The 12,394-nt window shown below is 40.2% G+C and overlaps 1 long non-coding RNA gene and 1 pseudogene across 1 annotated transcript; one reads left to right on the forward strand and one right to left on the reverse strand.

Moving 5' to 3' along the window:
- Positions 1-12,394, reverse strand: part of LOC121395696 — a 457,636-nt pseudogene that overhangs the window by 406,880 nt on the left and 38,362 nt on the right.
- LOC121395706 lies at positions 1,884-8,992 on the forward strand. Its single transcript, XR_005962630.1, has 5 exons — positions 1,884-2,521; positions 5,369-5,618; positions 8,107-8,237; positions 8,315-8,341; positions 8,803-8,992. It is a non-coding gene; the product is annotated as an uncharacterized LOC121395706 (long non-coding RNA).

Below are 12,394 nucleotides of genomic sequence, written 5' to 3' on the forward strand. Positions count from 1 at the left end.
ACCAGGCTGACAGCTGTCACTCCAACTGGTTCTGTCACATGACCTCACTAAGGCGCTTAACAGCCCTGGTAAATTTCCGTCAAACGCTTCTATAAAATCACTTTCTGAGCATGAGCAGCAACAGTCCGTTTCCACAACAGAAGCAGGCCACACAGTCTCTTCTGCGTTCGCGTTGCCCTTTTTTTTTTTTAACAAGACATGATGACGGCTTGCGCATAATCTTGCCCTTACGTGGGTGGTTCTTTCAAGCCGCCCAGTATTATGCGCCTGCGCAATTACCGCTTGGTCCGGCTACTAACTTCCTGGTTCGGTATCTTCTGTTTGTCTGAAATGACAGAAGGCTCTGCGGAGCCACCGCCCTGCCCCGGGCCTCGCGCCGTCGGTTACTTATTTCGCTACCAAACGTGTTTCCAGGAAGAACTCGGGCTGCTCCGGAGCCATCTGTGCCATCGCTGCCTCCCTCCGCCGCCGGCAGGATGCGGGACATTGAGTCCACTATCCGGGACAGCCAGCCAAAAACGGGACTGTCCCGCGGAAAAGGGACGGTTGGGGGTATGGATTCCCCTGTTTTAAAGAACCCACTCTTGTGGTATATATGTGTATTTTTATAAGTGTAACAAACAAGGGAAAGTTGTGCTCACCACTAATTTTTAAAACCATTAGGCGGGGGTGCAATGAGGCTGTGACCACAAAATACATATAGTCAAATACAAGAGTCCTCTGCACTCAACCCATTATCAATATATTTAAGACAGAGACATTTTGCGCATACTGCTACTAAAAAATGCCTTACCCTTTAAACAAAACAGGGATTGTTTGTCCAATAATTTGCAACATATTTCAGCTGGCCAACACTTATATTTTTATAAGTGCACATGTGTGAGGGAGCGTGACACCACCTTGCAGCAAGTTCTATGTAAATGAAAGCAGGGGAGGCAGACCGTAGCGGAATCTCTGACATCACTCCTTCCGGGGTATGCTCACAAAACCACAAGCAGAATGAATGGAAAGGAAACTGTAAGTGATCTCTACAGGCAAGGCCCATGAAGTGGAAGCTTAAGCACTCACAAACCAACAGCCTGGCACGTTAAGCAGAAAAATATAGGCCGATGATTTCCCAGATGCAGTTAGCTTCTATGAATTACACCACAAAGTCTTGCAGCGCCCCCAATCCCTGTCTCTTATGTGTGAGGAGAGACCAGGAAGTACCCAAACTCAAAACCCGGAAGTAGCAAGATGCCGCTGCCCGTGCCGGATCCAACAAGAACAGCCGGCACGGGTCCGCGGGTCATCTTTGCTATTATCCGGGAGAGCGGGACAGAGGAAACTGTGACTGTCCCGCATTATGTGGGACAGTTGGGAGGTATGTAATTACTACTATAGTTTATATAAACAAGCTGCTGTGTAGCCATGGGGGCAGCCATTCAAGCACAGGATACACAGTAGATAACAGATAAGTACTACTATAGTTTATATAAACAAGCTGCTGTGTAGCCATGGGGGCAGCCATTCAAGCACGGGATACATAGTAGATAACAGATAAGTACTACTATAGTTTATATAAACAAGCTTCTGTGTAGCCATGGGGGCAGCCATTCAAGCACAGGATACACAGTAGATAACAGATAAGTACTACTATAGTTTATATAAACAAGCTGCTGTGTAGCCATGGGGGCAGACATTCAAGCACAGGATACACAATAGATAACAGATAAGTACTACTATAGTTTATATAAACAAGCTGCTGTGTAGCCATGGGGGCAGCCATTCTACATATGGCTACACAGCCATGCTCCCATGGCTACACAGCAGCTTTTTTATATAAACTATAGTAGTACTTATCTGTTATCTACTGTGTACTCGCAATGATAATATAGTTTTCATGTGTGGTAGGTATTTATTTATTCTGCATACGGTACTATATATACTGAGGTGTATAACTATGAATACAGTCCGTGTGCTCTAGGCTTAAGCTTTACTTAATCAAATGTAGAGTGGTATCACATAGCTTTAATGGAACAAATTAGAGTGTTTAATACACATGATAAAGCAGATCATACATAGTATATATGAACCGGTATGGCCAGGGCTAAAGTTGGCCATACATAGGGAGATCCGCTCATTTTGTGATGTCTCCAAACGAGTGGATCTCTCCCCAATATCCCTGTCCTAGGGCCCAATGAACAGATCACAACTAGAAGAAAACGGGCAGTTGTATCAAGGGCCACATCAACAAACTGATGTGGTCAGACGATCCAACAAGATTTTTACCCTACACTATCGACATCTGGTTGACTTTCAGCCAGATATTGATAGGCGAAGCCCGTCAGAGGGCCAATAAGCTGCCGTCTTCATCCGTCGGCATCTTATATCTGTCCATGTATGGGGGCCTTAAGGTGCGTCTGATGCAATCACAAGCTCTTTTTATTATGCTAATTTTGCCTTTTGTTTACAGCAAAAGAATTTCAAGATAATGCAATCCAGGCGACACACAATGGCATGAACCCACAGGGGAATCAACGTAAGTTTCCATGTAAATGGTAAACCAATGATAAAGGAGCAGTTGACATTGGAATCATTTAAAGGAGAAGGAAAGGCTAAAATGAAGTAAGCTTTATTAGAAAGGTCTATATAAATACACCAGTAAACCCTCAAAGTAATGCTGCTCTGAGTCCTCTGTCAAAACAAACATCACATTTCTGTCCTTCTATTGTGTACTCATGGGCTTCTCTATCAGACTTCCTGTTTTCAGCTTAAACCTCCAGGGCTAGGGCTTGAGCACGCTCAGTTTGCTCCTCTCTCCCTCCCTGCTGTAATCTGAGCCCAGAGCTATGAGTGAGCAGAGAGAGACTCAGGCAGGAAGTGATGTCATACCAAGCTAATATGGCAGCTGCTATACTAAACAAACAGAGAGTTTCTAGAGCTGTTTACTCAGGTATGGTAAAGCATTCTGCAGATTAAATATAGTGTTATAGCTTGTACTATTGTGGCTAATCTATTGGCAATACTGCTTTGGAAGTTTTCCTTCTCCTTTAAAGTTATTTATTTCTTTGTTCTTGGTTGTGCAGCTCCTTTTTGGTTCTGAGATACAGTTGGAATAGGAAAACCACTTTCTCCCAGTAACAGCGTGTTAGTAAGCCAATGCTCTTTATTTTGATGACCAAATGGTTGCCTCCACATGGCTGTTCTGACCTATTAGAATAATCACAAATATAATATATTAATTTCCTGCAGAATTACCTTTTGTGAGTATGTCTCATATATTCACCCATATGCCAGAATCTGGGCTATAAATAGATGTTGCTGGTCCTATAACTTTATTAGGGCTCCTACCCTATATCCTTATAGAAGATATTCTGCACAAATGTATTAAATATGAACATAAGTTTGGCACCTTACTCACTGCTTAGTGTTTATCTGCCCCGGCAATTACACCCACATGTTTTTGTAAAAATATAGGTACAGGTATGGGATCCGTTATCCGGAAACCCATTATCCAGAAAGCTCCGAATCATGGAAAGGCCATCTCCCATAGACTCCATTATAATCAAATAATCCAAATTTTTAAAAATGATTTCCCTTTTCTGTGTAATAATAAAACCGTCGCTTGTACTTGATCCCAACTAAGATATAATTAATCCTTATTGGAAGCAAAACCAACCTATTGGGTTTATTTAATGTTTACATGATTTTCTAGTATGAAGATCTAAATTACAGAATGATCCATTATCCAGAAAACCCCAGGTCCCGAGCATTCTGGATAACACGTCCCATATCTGTATTAGGAAACCCTTGCCCTTTTCAGGGACTTAATGAAATTGTATAGTTCTGTGTTGCGCTGCATGGAAATAAATCCCAGACATTTGGGAAAGTACCAGTAATTACTAAATCCCTAATGCTGTGTGAAATATTTGGCTGAATACTGAACCCTCATTTGCATATGTTAATTAGGGGGGAAAGAGACATTTTTGAATACCTTGGTTGTGTGATGAAAAGTCACGTGATTTTTTTGGATTCGGTTCTGCCAGGCACTTGGATTTGCTCGAATTCGATTACTGCTGAAAAAGGCCGACTCTTGACCAAAACCTGGATTTGGCCTTTTTCAGCATTAATTCTCATAAAATTCAGACTACAGGTATGGGATCCATTATCTGGAAACCTGTTTTCCAGAAAGCTCCGAATTACGAAAACGCAATCTCCCATAGACTCAATTTTTTCCAAATAATCCAAATTTTTTTTATATGATCTCCTTTTTCTGTGTGATAATAAAACAGTAGCTTGTACTTGATCCCAACTAAGATATAATTAATCCTAATTGGAGACTAAACCAGCCTATTGGGTTTATTTAATGTGTATATTATTAGTAGACTTAAAGGGATACTGTCATGGGAAAAAACATTTTTTTCAAAATGAATCAGTTAATAGTGCTGCTCCAGCAGAATTCTGCACTGAAATCCATTTCTCAAAAGAGCAAACAGATATTTTTTATATTCAATTTTGAAATCTGACATGGGGCTAGACATTTTGTCAATTTCCCAGCTGCCCCAAGTCATGTGACTTGTGCTCTGATAAACTTCAATCACTCTTTAGTGCTGTACTGCAAGTTGGAGTGATATCACCCCCCCCTCCCTTTCCCCCCCAGCAGCCTAACAACAGAACAATGGGAAGGTAACCAGATAGCAGCTCCCTAACACAAGATAACAGCTGCCTGGTAGATCTAAGAACAACACTCAATAGTAAAAACCCATGTCCCACTGAGACACATTCAGTTACATTGAGAAGGAAAAACAGCAGCCTGCCAGAAAGCATTTCGCTCCTAAAGTGCAGGCACAAGTCACATGACCAGGGGCAGCTGGGAAATTGACAAAATGTCTAGCCCTATGTCAGATTTCAAAATTGAATATAAAAAAATCTGTTTGCTCTTTTGAGAAATGGATTTCAGTGCAGAATTCTGCTGAAGCAGCACTATTAACTGATTCATTTTGAAAATTTTTTTTTTCCCCATGACAGTATCCCTTTAAGGTATGAAGATCTAAATTGCAGAAAGATCCCTTATCTGGAAAACCCCAGGTCCTGAGAATTCTGGATAAAAGGTCCCATACATGTATCAAGATTTCATCAGGAAACCCCAGTTTCCTGCATCTGCTCCTATGTTTTTTTTAATTCCCATAAACTGTGATAAAGAGAAATTATAGCTTGTCCTCTATAAAGGCCTCTCACACCCAAGTTTTTTTAATTTATTTACAATGTTTGTTTTTCTGGAATATAATAAGATTTGTCCATGGGTATTCCTGATAAGAGTATTGAAGAATAAACTGAAAGTCTCTTTGCTTCTGTCCAATGCGTTTCTCTTGGCCAATGCCGGCAGTACTTGTTCTGTAGCCAAGGGGAAGAACTGTGGGACGACTATATGGTCATCACAAACGGAATGGAGAGAAAATACTGCTACTTCAGAATGACAAAACCTAAGGGTACCGCAAACTGCACCCGAAACTCCATTGTGACTCTGACTAATGACACTTGTCTGCTCTTGGAATCAACGGATATAAAGGATGGCACTTTGACTTTGGAATATGGCAAAGGACACAAGGGGCAGTTTGCACACTCCTCACTCATAGGTAAGATGTTTTCTAAAGGAAAAGTACAAACATTGTTGTGAATGCCACACTACCTTTTACAGAAGCAGCAACATTGCAGGTTGTTTTACCTTGAATATAAGAACAAAACTGCTGCTGCACAAAAGCCTTAAGGGCAATGGCACACGGGGCAATTTGTCACCTGGCAAAGACTGGCAGTTGCAGTGGGCACAACATTTGAATCTCATAATCATATGAAGCTGCATTCTTCTGCATTTTTGTTGAATAAGTATTTTCGGGCATTTTGCCATCTGTCCGGAGTGTGATCTCTAGGGATGTAGCGAACGGCGGAAAAAATGTTCGCGAACATATTCGCGAACTTGCGACAAAACATGCGAATAGTTCGCGAACCCCATAGACTTCAATGGGAAGGCGAATTTTAAAAGCTAGAAAAGACATTTCTGGCCAGAAAAATGATTTTAAAGTTGTTTAAAGGGTGCAACGACCTGGACAGTGGCATGCCAGAGGGGGATCAAGGGCAAAAATGTATCTGAAAAATCCATTGTTGACACAGCGCTGCGTTTTGTGCTGTAAAGGGCAGAAATCACACTACGTCACTCAGGTGATGTTTCTGGACACGGAATGTGAAAAAGCTCACACAGCTAGGTGGCACTTGGTTAAAGACTGGGCAAATAATGCCTGCAAGGGCAACGTATACACTACAGCCGTTGGATACGGAATATATTATTGCTGCTTGAAAAACGTCACTCGGGTGGTGTTTCTGGAGACGGTATTATTATTGATATTTAGACAGCTAGGTGGCAGTTGTTTGAAGAACAGATGCAGATGAGAGATCAGCAGCAGGACAGACAGCTGCCCACAGCAGCTACATACAGAGCACTGCAGTAGAAGGTAGATTACTAGCCAGCAAAGCTACCTAACCTAAAATGTCCCTCAAATCCCTGCAGAGTTCTGTCCCTACAATACAGAGCAGTATCAAGTAGATTACTAGCCAGCAAAGTTACTATCAACTGTCCCTCAAATCACTAACAGCTCTCTCCCTACACTAGCTCTTCCAAGCACACACAGGCAGAATGAAAAAACGCTGCAGGGCTTCAGTTTATATATGGAAGGGGAGTGGTCCAGGGGGTGTGGGGGTGGTCCAGGAGGGAGAGCTTCCTGATTGGCTGCCATGTATCTGCTGGTCTGGGGTGAGAGGGCAAAAATAAGCGCCAGCTAAGGCGAACCCAAATTGGCGAACGTCGCGCGACGTTCGCGAACATTCGCCGAACGCGAATAGTCGATGTTCGCGCGAATTAGTTCGCGGGCGAACAGTCCGCGACATCCCTAGTGATCTCCCTACAAGTCACAAGCACCCGGTGTGCCCTTGCCCTCAGGCGTAATGTTTTTATGTGCCTGTTGGGGTAAAGGTTAATTAATGATCTGGGAATTCACTCATTTAAGCATCTTCCATAAATTGGATATAATTTCATTAAGCATTTCATTAAGCTTTACTTGGGCAGATAATATTACAGCTATGGGATCCGTTATCTGGAAACCCGTTATCCAGAAAGCTCTGGGTTACAGCAAGGCTACATTTTATACAAATAATCCAAATTTTTAAAAATGATTTCCTTTTTTCTCTGTAATAATAAAACCATAGCTTGTACAGGTATGGGACCTGTTATCCAGAATGCTTGGGACCTGGGGTTTTCCGGATAATGGATCTTTCCGTAATTTGGGTTTTCATGCCTTAAGTCTACTAGAAATTCATTTAAACATTAAATAAGCCCAATAGGCTAATTTTGCTTCCAATAAGGATTAATTATATCTTAGTTGGGATCAAGTACAAGCAACTGTTTTATTATTACAGAGAAAAAGGAAATCATTTTTAAAAATGTGGATTATTTGGATAAAATGGAGTCTATGGGAGACGGCCATTCCGTAATTCGGAGCTTTCTGGATATCGGGTTTCTGGATAAGGGATCCTATACCTGTACTTGGTCCCAGCTAGGATATAATTCATTCTTATTGGAGGCAAGACAATCCAATTGGGTTAATTTTATGTTGAAATTTTTTGTAATAGACTTAAGGTATGAAGATCCCTTATCTGGAAAACCCCCTGTCTCTAGCATTCTGAATAACAAGTCCCATACCTGTAATATTATTGTATTGTATGCGACTGAAATTTAATTGTAAGCTCCTCTGGGGCTGAGAATTAGGGTTGCCAGTTTTACCTGTGGGTAACTCTGGGTAGCGGGGTCCATGATGCAATGGGGCGGACCGATGATGTGAGGGGGGCTATGATGTGGCGATCAGCGATTGGTCAATCTCAGAGAACCTTGCTTGGTTAATTTAGAAAACAGGGCAGGCAGTTTAGGGATGTCCAGGTTACAACCCTACTGAGAATATTGTGGCCAACTGAGCTTTCTCCATAAAACATCTAAAGCAAAAGACACTTCCCAATTAACCAATAAACATGGGACTGTGTTATGTTATTAAACTGTCCCCTAATTCTTGTTCATTTCAGGGTTGTGCGATGTCGGGAGATATGAACCTGATGCCAGTGGGTTGGTTCGCACATCACCAATTGGAGTTGTTGGAGGCATCTTGATGGTAGTGTTATACCTTATACTTTGGATATAAGAAATACATTAAAAGGTATTTTCAGCACTTTCTTCTGCCTTGACCCAATTTGTTTTTACCCAGGATTCATGAGTACTTTCTCTTTCCAACAGGAACCAATCACGAGGCTCCTCTAAGCGGTGAGTATGGGGATTCAATTAAATGTTCCTTGCACATTCCCATGAACTATTCCCATGACTATCGGTTCTCATACTATACAATTTAACCCAGTGCAGTATACAGAGTATAAAGTTGTATTTGTATAATGAGAATTCAGGCCCCATATTCTGCCAAAGGAAAACTTCACAAAGTCCAAGCTTTTGGGTTTTTCTTGGGAGAGCATCGCTGATAATTCTCTTTATTCCCTTTTATTCATATTACCCCATTAACCACAATATTCCAAAATTTTAGTTACATTCGTTTTCCAAGCTAAAGCTGGTGAAATCCACAAAGCTGCCCTATTAGCTCATCACATGTACCATTGCCTGTATTCCAGCAAACCAGATATTGCTACAAATCATTATGTTTTACAGATAAAGGAAACAGCAATATATATATATCTATATATCTATATAACAAGTCCTCTCTATTATGTGTTTAGTGTGGAACGCTCTGAGAATGAGAGAAATGGACACGTACCCACTGAGGACATTGAAATGGGAGGCTAAGGAGAAGAAGATGGAGAAGACATGGCCCAGACAGTAGAATTATTAAATTCTGATGCTAATTGCACTGGTTTCTGTGCTGCCATGTAGTAATTATCTGTATTAACTACTAATCAGCCTTATATTGTGACATTTCTATTCTATGTGTACTGTATATTGTGAGTGGGTCCCTAAGCTCAGTAAGTGACAGCAGCACAGAGCATGTGCAGTGAATCAGCAGAAAAGAAGATGGGGAGCTACTGGGGCATCTTTGGAGACACAGATCTTTACTGCTAAAGGGCTGTGATTGCCTTGGGCTGGTACAGAAGCACAAAACATCATGTACAACATTTCTACCTACTTCTCCTTTAATTACTATAATGATGTATGACCAGGGCTGAAACTAGCAGCAGGCAGTCTTCCTTTGCTGATTTTGAAACCTCCTTTCCTCAAGGTCTTTTAATGGCCTGCGTTCCATCTCAAGTCACAGTTTAGCCCAGTAATGGTGAATCTGCATGTTCACTTTTTATTCCAGGGTAATTCGTGGAGCATTACCTAATCCTGTATACAAATTGTATTCTGTTTAATAACATAATGTGCCTCATTTGGCCTGTGCCTCATTTATAAACGTGCCACTTTCTTTCTGTGGGTAAATGTTTAGCTGTTGCTGCCCTGCTGGGTTCTTACTTCATATAAATACTGATTATTATTATTATTATGCCTTATATTATTTTACTGTTGAGCTATTACATATTTTTAATGAGAACAGAGGGATATCACAGGAAACATGTTCACATGTATTTTGTTTAGAACATCTCAAACCAGGGCTAACAAACAATTCTGTATTTACCTGGGAGAAATTTCTTTTGGATACGGAGTGGAGTGACTTATCTGCTCACCATCCTTTATATAAGTTCATCATTTTCCCCATTCTCTTACTACAAAGAACTGGAGGAAGAATAAAAACCCTGAACATCCTGTAAAATAAATCAACGGCGGTTTGCTTTTGAATCACATGACTCATTTACAAAGAAATAATGGAAAATTATGACTGGAGCCTCACGCATTTCTGTGTCTTTATAGTTCACAATAGAAGATTTTTCCCTATGTATTTGTATAATGTCTGACCCTCAAAAAAATCTAAGCCTGTGTATTTTACCGTTTCTTTATACCTATGGAATTTACTTTATAAGCATTATACTATACAGGTATGGGATCCGTTATTCAGACAGTTCCAAATTTCAGGAAGGTCAGTTCCTATAGAGCCCATTTTTATCAAATAATTAAAATTTTAGCTTTTTCTGCGTAATAATAAAACAGCAGCTTGTACTTGATCCCAACTAAGATATAATTAATCCTTATTGGAAGCAAAACCAGCCTATTGGGTTTGAATAATATTTAAATGATTTTAGTAGATTCAGGGGCAGATTTATGAAGGGTTGAATTGAAAATTCAAATTCGAAATTCAAATTTAAAATTTTATGGTCAAAACTGTTAAATTCGACTAGGGAGTTATTCAAACTCGATTCGAATTTGACTTTTTGCCACCTAAAACCTGCCGAATTGCTGTTTAAGTCAATGGGAGAGGTCCAGGGATCAATTTTGAGTTGTTTGCAGCCTTCCTGACATTGACTATTTCAAATTTGAATAGAATTCGATTTGATTCGAATTTTCAAATTAGATTTTTCAAATAAATTTCGATTGGTCAAATTTTGAGTTCATGTGAGTTTTTAAAAACTCGACCCTTGATAAATGTGCCTCCTCATGTAAGGACAATTGCAGAAAGACCCCTTATCCAGAAACCCCCAGGTCCCGAGCATTCTGGATAACAGGTCTCATACCTGTGAATATATATCCTAGCGCACATCATTTATCAAATAAAGCATATTACAAATGAGTCAGTCACATTTTCTCGTTCATTTCACAAATATTTATAAAGTAAAATAGAAATGAACCACCTTATTAGGATTGCCACCAACAGGTGTTGACCCAAACAGTTCAGTTTTCCTTAAGCCTCTTTGGGTCGCAACTGTCTGTTCGTTTTTCATCCTTGAGAAACATCATCATGTTTTGATTACAGAGGGAGAAAAAGCAGATCAGTCAAACACGAGGGATTGTCATTGCTGTATTTTAGAGCTTTTTGGATAATTAATATTCTGTACAATCGTTTGGGCCCATATATATATATATATATATATATATATATATATATATATATATATCACTCCAATTCATAGTGATTGAAATTTCTTTAATTACTTGCATCTGTGCAGTCAATGTTTTAGCCCAACATTTCAAACGTTGGATGCACAAATGCAAGTGATAAAAGAAATTTGAATCGCCCGATTTTGAATCGTATTATCAGGCTGCGGTGCTCTCTACTTTATTAGAATATAATAAATTGGATTCACTTTGTCAATGGCGTACAATAACTGACTTGTGGATTGGGAATATGCTTCATAGCTTGCCGTGGGTACAGAAAGGTAGTATTCCTCAACAGTTTAAAGGCCATGCTCTGTTAGATAATTGCTTGGCGATATGGTTTAAAGTGAATGCTAAACTGGGCTTAGCTCCTTACCCCTCACCTTTGTTCCCAATTAGAAATAATTTGGAATTTTTGCCTGGGCAGTTTGACACTGGATTTGATACGGCGTTTGCTTGTATTAACCCATTATTACGACACTTTATGGGCTCGCAGATAGACCCAGTTCCAAAAGCTGTACAGACGAAAGAGAGATGGTCTTACAAGGATCATTGGTGATATCATCAGGTGCAAAATCTGTTACACCAAACGACAGTAGCGAGACCCCTTACAGCATTTGAACAACTTTGTGCATTAGACGCCCCGTTAAAGCATACTTTATCACTGTTATATGGTATAATTATAGATAGGAAATACCCTGCATATCCGTCCTTTACCAAGCAATGGGAAAAAGACCTGAACATTACGTTATCTAATTGTGAATGGGATAAGGTGTTCCAAACAATAAGTAAATGCTCTATTAGTAATAGGCTACAGGAATCCTCATACAAGTTGTTATCTCGTTGGTACAGGACTCCGGTGGTTCTTAGGAAAATGGGGTTGGTGCCTACTGATCTCTGCTGGAGATGTAACAGCAATCCGGGAACATTAGATCATATTTGGTTCAATTGCCCAGGGATCCAGATATATTGGAGGGAGATATTAGATATATGCTCTTTGATTGTTGGGGAGCCAGTTAAGAGAAATGCACCTGCTATATTGTTATTTCACGATTTTGCTCCTGACGGTTCAATAAGAAGAGACTTGCTAAGACACCTTCTTATAGCAGCTAAAGCACAAATTCCTATGTTATGGAGAACTACGCTCTCCCCTAGTAAGGACAAGTGGTTTCAGTTAGTGACTGAGATATGTGTGATGGAGGAACTAACAGCCTCCCTAAATAATAAATATGCGAATTACATTGCTACGTGGTTGCCGTGGAGAGAATACATAACGACAGTTGATCAATAGCTTAATATTTTTCTGAAGACTGTGTAGATCGGGGTTTTTAACAATTTATAGACATT

The sequence above is a fragment of the Xenopus laevis genome, chromosome 7L, assembly GCF_017654675.1.
Source record: "Xenopus laevis strain J_2021 chromosome 7L, Xenopus_laevis_v10.1, whole genome shotgun sequence".
Lineage (NCBI taxonomy): Eukaryota > Metazoa > Chordata > Amphibia > Anura > Pipidae > Xenopus > Xenopus laevis.